The 9,801-nt window shown below is 38.0% G+C and overlaps 1 long non-coding RNA gene across 1 annotated transcript in view; it reads right to left on the bottom strand.

Annotated features, from left to right (window-relative positions):
• Positions 1–5,746: 5,746 nt before the first annotated feature.
• Positions 5,747–9,801, bottom strand: part of LOC131576128 (uncharacterized) — a 28,197-nt gene continuing 24,142 nt past the window's right edge. Inside the window, exon 3 of the long non-coding RNA XR_009276928.1 lies at positions 5,747–6,165. This is a non-coding gene — a long non-coding RNA (uncharacterized LOC131576128). The remainder of the gene's footprint in view (positions 6,166–9,801) is intronic.

Here is a 9,801-nt window from a genome sequence, read left to right as displayed (position 1 = left end):
AGGCTTACTAACTCTGGGAATTTTTAAGCAGCAAGACTGTCATTGCAAAGTCAGCAGAGTTACCAGCAGAGCCATCAGCATTATTTTCTGATTATTCATTATCAGCAAATTATTATTCAGCTCCTTATTCATGGTGCTCTGCTGGTGCCCTCTTCTTGGTGAGATGCCCTCTCTGTTCTTACTAGAGACAAGTCCATATGATGGCAAGACTATATCTGGTTGATTGAAGAATTAATATTATCAAGTTCCAAGTGTTTAACATGAGACATTGTTAAAATCCTCTAATATTCAGATAGCGATCAACACCTCTCTTTGGAAAAGCTATTTTCTTTGAGCTAGACCTATAAAATGTTGGTCACCTCAGAACATATTGATCAGTCTCCTTCCCCACTAGCAAAAAACCCTTCATCTGGGCAAAACTAATATTGCTTCTACAGCTTACCATGAATATCAGAGCTTGGCAGGATTTCACTACCTTCAGTTTCCTCTAACAGTAATTCATAACAGTGATTTAATAAGTTCTGTCCTCCTTTGGAATATGGCCATGGTTTAAACTGCTCAGAGGCAAGTGAGTCAGATCAGGCTGAGTGCTACCTCCAAGCTAATCCCCTTTTCTCAAACCAGTGTTCCCTTCTGGCCTCTGTGGTTTCCTCTTTGCAGGAAGCACCCCTCCATATTGCATTGGTTAACTGCTTCTGAATTTGTATGCAATATGATGTAAGGTAGCAGACTCTCTGGCACACAGGTTATGCAATTTACAAGCTGAAAAGGTAAATTATTGATAAATTTCTGGTACTGCAAAAATAAGTGGAATTTTTACAAAGTAAGACCGGACGCAATCTTTGCTTGAGTTTATTATTCTGCCTTTTGCTCCCCCAGGTTTCCCATGCCTCTAGACAGACTCAGTTTAATATCCATCCCAGATATACCGCCATCTCCAAGTTTCTGGCAGTCCCTGTTATCTGTCACACTGATGTGCTGCACAGGAAAATTGTTCTGCAATTTTTTGGTGGAGAAATAAAAAGTTATTGGCATAGGTAGTTTGGAAGCCAGAGCAGCTTTCTTACCCAGTGAGATATTATTGTGCTTCAGAAGCATCTGAAGGGAGTCAAACCCAGTCCACACATATGTTCAATTTTACATGGTGTGCTGAGGCCAAAATTTGGGGCCAGCTGCTCCTGAGTCTCTGGCATGTGCTTTTCTTTAACCACATAGAGCATTGCCTGTCTGTATCTGCTTGCACAGTTGCGGCTTCAGCTTCAGAGCCATATAGATGTTTCTTAGCCTTTCAGTGTCTTTTTAAAAAAAAAAAAAAAAAAGAAAATACGTCATTTGGAGTTAAGGCTAGAGAAGTGGTTTGCTGTCTTTTGGCTTATTAAACTGCAGTAGTACTAGAAAATATAATGTGACAACTACTGCCTGACTTTAGTGTCTATACGGAATAGATCTTAACGTTGTTTTAAAACTTGCACAGTATAGGAAATGAAGCCTCAAAATTCATGTATTCTGGCTGCACGTAAACTGGTACTTTTTTGTCACACATGAGGACAGAGATTAAAAACAACTTTATAAAGTATTTATGAGGTTTTGATTTACCACAATTATTTTCTCTGGCTTTTAGAGTCTCTGAATAGTATCTTAATGCTAGATCATATTTTCTGACAGCAAAACACCAGATACACTGTAATGATTTGGCACTCAGCCTTCTGGAATGAAGGCCAAAACTGGTTAAATAAATCTTTTTCAATAGCAAGGAGCAATGATTGCATTGTAAACTCTGCATAAATCTGTGATATTACAGAAAGCAACTGTTTTGCAATAAGTTGAATTAAAAAAAAAAACCTATGGAAAAAATTTCCCATACTGGAAAGATGTCAACATGGCATTTTGCTACCCAAGTCTTCTATACTGTTGCAACTGAACTTTTAATAATGTGACAGAAAGTGTTTTTCTTGATTATTGTACTCAAGATTGTGTGAGAATCCCAGACTGGAGTAGTATTTCATAAAAATATTAACTTTTTTAATAACACATAAAATACATTGGGATTCCTAGTAGTCAGTTCTACACATGGCTAAGAAAAGGCAGGTGGTTTGTGAAACAGCATGAATTCATGCTATGCAAGATTTCTATCAGGAGGGGCAAAGCTCTGAGTTACTCAGCTGTAGCCAGTGGTGTAAATATATTCACCAATGTGCATTTCTGCTAGTGGCTTATGAGTGTAGGTCTTAGAAGTGATGCAAGACATCAGGGTTGCTGTGCTAAACACTCTGCAAGGGTGTAGACAGACATCACCCTCACCCAGAAGAGCTTACAGTTAAAAATACAGATGTCTCAGACCTGATGGAAAGGGAAGCAGACGCTTAAGAGAAGCAATTTATGCAAGCCACAGGCTGCCAGTGGCAGCAGTGAAAGGAGGAGTGTTCCCAGAGGCTGAGCCCCATGGTGCAAGCCGCGACTTTCCTTCCACAGGAGGGTACGTTTGTTTATTTTCCCTTCGGAGTTTCACGCGTGGAAGGAGCGTACGGAAGCGCAGAGCCACGCACTGATGTGACCGCGGAGCCCACGGGTCCCTCCGGCAGCTCCGGGAGCGTCGGGGAAACGAGAGGGCCCCATGGAGCTCCCAGGTCAGGACCTGGGAGCGGAGGGGCGGGTGCCCTCCGTGACCCCCTGCTCTATCTCTTCTTGAGAAACTACCTCGGCTTGGCTTTTAAAGAGGGTCAGAACCAGCTGAACAAATGTATGGCTGTTTGGTGTAACATTTCCATGCAGTTCAGGTTAATAGTTCACTTACAGTGCAAAGATTAAATCTGTGTGCTCCAGATAGTATAGACTCTACCTCAAAAGAAACATCAATAGCAATAATGATAATAATGATAACAACAACAATAACAACAACAATAAAATAAATAAATAATGATAATAATAATTATAGTTTAACTTTTACATTATTAAAAAATCAACGTCCGGGAAAAGATTGTCAGCAGAAATGGTGAGGGAAGGACAAGCCAGGATGCAGAAGTTCATCACAACCCTCATGATGTTCATGGCTCACACAGCCCTGCAAGGGCAGGTTTTAGCTCCTTGGGCATCATGATAAGCCTTTTTATCACCTCATGAAGCTACCAATGAAATGAGCGAAGCGCCGCCGCTGCCAGGGGCTGGGACGGCCGGAGGCGGCAGAGCCCGGTCCCGCTCCCGGCCCGCCGGGACCCTGCGCTGCAAGGGACGAGGCAACATCCCCCGGAGCAGGCTGCAGCTGGGAATCCCGCACGGGGTGGTGGTTCGGGAGGGCTGCAGTGAGTACATGCACAGAGGAGAGGAGCACTGGAATACAGCCAGAGCCCAAATCCTTGAGTCTTAGCAGCTGAAAGATGTCAAATGTTCTCCTTAGGCTGAAAAGCGTTTGGCACGCTTCCGGAGCGTGTCAGGACAAGGCTGGCACCATGGTGCTCCAGGGACCGCGAGGAAAACCTTAGGATTACAGCTGTAACGTGGCCACTTCCTCACTTACTGCCTTCAGTTTCAAACCTCCCAACCCATCTGAAACGGAGCGATGTCCCAGCAGGATGCACTTAGCACATCTGATTGCTTAATTGTTATCTGCCTTTCCACACAGCTCGAATCACAGCTTCACCTGCTCATGTGGCACCCACATGTGCTGCCCTGAACATCAGAGTGTGAGCGGCTTGGGATCACTGCCACTCTGGTATCTTCTTCTTCTGCCCTCGTTAAAGCTCCTCATTCCAGCTGCAGCTTCTGCACACTCCCCTAGGTATGGAAATGTAAATGCATTCACAAAATAACTGGGCAACTAGCAGAACCTTTGTTAACTGCTTTGAAAGTGAAAAACACCTTCTAAATGGAACAGTGTAAAAAGAATCTCTGTGCAATAGCTAAAGGTTTGCCAAGCAAACTAAGTACAGTTTTTAAATTTTTTATAAGCTTCCCATAATTTAAAGCCACATGAACTTTAATTAAGTGCTGTCAGGATGGCTAGTAAATAAATGTCAATAAAAAAAAATCATAACTGTTCTCTCAGAACTGTGTCTGAAAAAACATTTTTATTCTGAAAAAAATCCACTCCAAGTGTTTTTGCTTTCATTATGCAAAGAATACATCCCCTATCATCATACTATGTAATTAAAAAGAAGTTATTAGGTGTTTATCTACATTTCCAGTCTAAAAAATATTGAGCTGAAAGAGGCCTCAAGACAGGGGTGGAGATAGGGAGATGTAGGCAGAAAAAAGGTTTTGAGAAAAGCTGTCAGTAAATTTATGTCCAGCAAAAGAATATGGGCTAGAAGAAAAGGCAAGTGGGAAATTTCCAGGAATTGGATATTTGCTGTGTGTACTAATTACATCAGTTTGCTTCTGGTCCTGTTCTGTAGCAGAGAACATAAGCAATGTTCTTGGGATGCAGCTTCTCTGTTTGATGCTGTGGCTTTGCATTCATGCTTTAATTCAGTCATTCGAGGTGAGGGGCCAGAGGGCAGATAAGCTTTTTCCAAGGAGCTGTTAACAGGGTTTGCAATGTCTGCTTAAGATGCTACCTGAGCAGAAGCAGAGTGATTTAATAAACTGAGAGCTGTCTTGGGGCTTTGCATCCTTCCCATCTCTGCCACTGCTTTCCTGCTGAATCACGTTTTTAGGCTAATATCTGTTTCTTCTTCTGTTAAATGCACACAGTAAGCATTGCAGAAGCAATCAGTAGTGTATTTTCTTTCTAGACAGAAAATGTGGTGTATAATAACTGGAAATTACTTTTATCTGGGATGTTCTAGAAGAGACGACATTGTCTCCTCTCATCCTTGCAATAATATAAGGATGGTGTTAGTGTAGTTTTTTTAATAATTTCTGCTTGGTTGTTTCAATCAATTCAGAATAAATGTGCATCTATGTCCTTTTGAGCCAATTTAGAATGCTTCTTTCTTAATGTTCTCTCAAAGAACTTGGAGATATATGTGAAGTGAAGTCCCTGTCATGGCAGGGGAACCTGGCAATCAGGAATCAATTGGTCATAGAGCACCAAAATTAGAGGTAGGAAGTGAAAAAGAGGACTTAAGAGTCACTGTTTTGGAGAGCTTTAGATGTGCAGAAGAAGGTGTTCAGAAAGTGTTCCAAAACTTAAGGGGGCAGCTTTACACAGATACTTATCTTAGAAAAATACATTTTAAAGTTAGTAGACTGTTCTCTATTTTCTTATCAATAGTGTATTCAATGTTTTCAAGTGGTTGCATGTCAAGATTATCACAAGAGTTCACCCTGCTGTCTAATTATGCTGACTAGTAATTTCTAATCTGATAATAAGCAGTGAATTGGTTAACAGAGTTGGTACTTAAATGTGCATGTTTTGCTTCAAGGCTGACACCCTGGCAAGATGAATGGGGGAAGTTAACTTGCTTGATGCTATTGTTTTAGCTGGTGAGGATGAGGACTCCACAAGATGAAAGTATGTTGGTTTACATTGTCAAGGCTATCTTCACAACCAGAAGCTAGAAACTTCCTTTATTATGAGAAAACAAGCACATAAATTCTGGGAAATAGAATAAAACACTCCATTAATTTGCATGAAAGTCCTAAATCTTTCAGATTCATAGATTTGCTACCTGTGATAATTTTTTTCTTCTGCATTTGGAATAAGTTTGTTGGGATCAGACAGCATCATTACTTGCATCCACTGATGTTCTATGACTAATAAAAACAGATACAGTAGACATATTTTCTTAGAAATAGAGCTTTCTGGAAACGGTGCAGAAAGAGAAAGGAAGTTTAACAGAGTGCTACCCTGTTCTATTGAAATCCATTCAGAAAAATAAATGAGGTTCAATTTTTGGCTTCCTTTGCCTTGTGGAAGGGTATAGGATAACTCATTTGATCTAGCTCTGCACCAGCTTCTCAAGTGTGAAACAAGAATGACTGAGTTGTGCATATTTTCTAAAATGTTGAGGAAATACAGAAGAAAAATTATTATGTAATCCCTAAGCACCAGATTGGGTGACCTTTATTCATATTGAAATAATGAGAAATATTTACAGAGTAGCCTACTGTTCACTGTGAGTAAGGGTGAGAGAATCCAGGCTGGTTTTGTCTTGGCCCAGAAAATAATTCTGAACTGCTGTTTTCCTTTGGTTTTCAGTTCCACTTTCATAAGATTGAAGGGACCTGAAAATGAATGAAATTGCAGGTTAGTGAATGATACTGTATGTTTGAAGATATCCACACTCTAACAATCTTTGACTGTATCTTCAATTACCAGTATCTCTGTTGTAATATCACTGCTGGGATTTTCAGAAAAATAGCATGTAATGTCAACTCTGTACTTAAACTGTAACCAACAAACCCTGGGGAGCTATCAAGTTATCAGTCTTTAGTACTGAAAGCATAACACCGGTTTTAACTATAGCTACTCAAAATGGGTCAAGTTACAGCTGGGTTGTGTTTTAGTGAACTAAAATTAATAAGGTGTTTTTAGCCAAGCAGAAAAATCCTGAAGTGTAGATATTTGCAATCCAGTTCCAGATTCTATAAGTTAATTTTTATTTAACCTGTGAAATTTAGGTGTGCACACACATACATACAGAAAAATCACCTGTGACCTGAAGTTCTCAGTACTTTGTTGCCGATAACCTCAAGCTGGAACAGAAACTCTAGCACTTCTGCATTCAAAATTTGGATCAGCTGCTAAGGTCTAAGATGTTTGGGTTTGAACTTGTGTACTTTAGAAGTAGATTATACACATTCTGATCTGAATTTAAATAAGTGATAATTGGTAGGAAATAAGACAAAACGGGAATGTTTGTATTTAAGATGTATCCATAAATGTTCTCTCTTTGTAAAGGAAAAAATATTTAGAGATCATGATGTAAGACCTAAATGTGAGCAAGTCACTTCTGAAGCAGCAGTGGAGGAAACATCTTTGCTGGCCTGAGCAAAACAATTAATCATTGTCCTAAGCACTCTCTAATTAAATGTATAAAGAGCAAATTGCTTGTCAGATCAGCTACAAAACTGAGAATTGAAGGCTTGTAGCAGCCTTCATGTTTCACTTTCATGCAGTGACTATTTTTCTGTGATTCTTTAAAGATCTCTATTTTCTCTCCAGTTCCACTGGTAAATCTCCAAGAGACAGGAGCAGTACAGCCCCAAGTGATTAGTCTTTTTTGTCAAAGCACATGAATTATTACTGGGCCATTAATTCTAAGTGAATCTAATCCCAGTTCACTATTGTTTTTGAAAGAACTAACTTCTGTTCTTCAGCCTATTTAGCAAGATTGTCACCTGCTACCTATACAAACTCTTTGACATATGCTTCAGCTAAAGATTCAGACAACACACACTAAGCTTGCTTTTGTGCCATTCACTGAAAAGTAAAAAAATCTAAAGATGTCTAAATGAATTACCACGCTACTAATACAACCTTTAATAAAGCAGAGAAAATGCTAACCAGGTTTTTCCTAAGTTGAAATTTTTCATACAGAAGGAAGGGAAATAAAACAATACTTAAGACTATTGACTTTATGTACATGTATGTAATATTTAATTTAAAAATTAAGAAGTTCAGAACTTCTGATAGGGAACAGAGACAAAATTTCCCTTTCCAAATTTTGCTTTTGAAAATGTGAATAGCAAAGGAACACTAGACACAGTTTTAGGATGGTTCTGCACTTAGTCTTGTGATGGATCCATTAAGTGGTTTTGGTTTTTAATCAGAGCCACTTATATGCTTTTCTCAGCATACTTTCCTGGACATAACATAATTTTGTGCATATGTACATAATATCTATCCATATTAGAAAAGTGTTATTTCAGTCTTCCTGATGGGAAATTGAGGCACACAGAGACTAAGGGGCTTTCCCCAGATCTTACAGGACATGGGTTAGAGAAGGCTAAAAGATGCAGAATTAATGGTTAACTTCTAAAAGCGCTCTATAGCTTTCCTTTGGATAAATCAGTGCCAGCAATGAATTAAGCTGCTAAATGTTTATTTGAAAATCAAGCCAAACATTATTAATTTAATTTGATGAGTAAAATAAACCCCAGAAACCTAGAGTAAATCTGGAATTAACTTTATTTTGATGTGCTTTTTGTGGAAAGGAAGAGCAAGATTGTTATTTTTTTCCCATCAGAAACATTTGTGTACTTTGCCAATATCTGCCTTGGCAGTACTGTACTAGTACTAGTATTCAGAATGTATATATTTTGCCTTTTAGAAAACTGTTTTCCCAAGGCTGAGAAAAACTGTGAGCAAAATTATGTGTCAGGAAACATTTAAGCATGAAAATCTGAAATATAATTCTGATTTGATAAATTCAGTGTGAAAAGACACACTACTTAGCAATTCTTAACAGACATCTTTAACCTAAAAATATTCTGTTGGTCGAGGGGAAAATGAAGGCAGAAATAAAAATTCACACAACTAAAAACAAGAGTAATAGCAATGAGTTTAAAACTCTGGGGAAATATGGACAATTGATACAGGAAGCTGAAAATATCTTTGAAAAACTCTGTAGAGGGTGGAGGGAAATAAGAAACAATACACGAAGTATATAAAGAAAAAGTGAGATCTTAGTAATGGTTTATATCCTGTTCTCAGCAAGGATAGTAAAAACATGGATCACAATGTGCAAAGGGCAGATTTGCTCATTCATATCTGTTTTGTCAGAAAAGGCGGGAAGATCTATTTCTACCTTAAAGCTAATGAGAAGTATTTTATATCCCATCAGTATCTAGAAATAATGCTGAACTTTTTTTTTTTTTTTTTTTTTTTTTTTTTTTTTAAGTGGGCAAGATCAGACAATAGATTTGATGCAAGCTAAGGTAGTTTATTTCAGTGTACTAATATTTTTTTTATTACAGAATGCTGGGGAAATTAAAGAAAACTTCATTACTGCCAATATTTTAAATAAAAAATCTGTTAAAAATCATACAAAAGACTGACTAAAATGGAGGTAGTAAGGAAATAAGTATAGATGAAGTTTAGCTAAGGAGGGGAATATATTTCTAGCATGGTCCTGCGAAGATCTTTTCTTTTTCCCATACCATGCAGCATCTTTAGCAAGGTCTGGAAAATGTGTGATTATCAGTAGGAAAAACAAGTGACAAAATCATTTGATAAACAATTAACGATGATGAAATAAGAATAAGATAATGCGGAGTGCTCATTGCAATAAATTCATTAAAACACAATATTTTTGTGTGGCCAAAACAGGCCAAAGGGAAAAGAATTCATAGCAAGTATTATTGGAAAACTGAGTCCTCTATCAAAGACTTAAATACTAATTTGAAGGTAAGCTACAAGAATACAACTATGATTAAAATATAAGATGCAATTCTTTTATGTCTAACCAATGGCATACGGATGGAGATGATGATACTCCATCTGTGTATGTCATTAGTGAGAACATTCCTGGGATACTCTGTCCAGTTCTAGCATTTATGCTTTGTCAAGGACCTTTACAAACTAGAAGGGGCTCAGAAGAAAACTGCAAGGAAGGTAGAGGTCTGGGAATATGCTTCATCCTGAGACACTGAAGAAGCTCAGTTTGCTATAGGCTAGAAGGAGACTTCATCATAATCTGTAAGGCCATTAATGGAAATTATGTTCTTGACCAGTTTTGTTACAAATGAAGTCTAATAAGGTATTTTAAATTAATTTTAAATTTTTTAGTTATTGTTGTAACTTGATCATAATCCAATTAATATTACAGATGGAACTACTGGAAATTTAATTTTGACAGTTCTGAGCTGGAAACAGAACACAAATATCAAGTGATAGTAGCTAATGTTTGGAACAAATTC

The sequence above is a fragment of the Poecile atricapillus genome, chromosome 2 (genome assembly GCF_030490865.1).
Source record: "Poecile atricapillus isolate bPoeAtr1 chromosome 2, bPoeAtr1.hap1, whole genome shotgun sequence".
Lineage (NCBI taxonomy): Eukaryota > Metazoa > Chordata > Aves > Passeriformes > Paridae > Poecile > Poecile atricapillus.
This window is presented reverse-complemented; position numbering and strand designations above follow the sequence as displayed.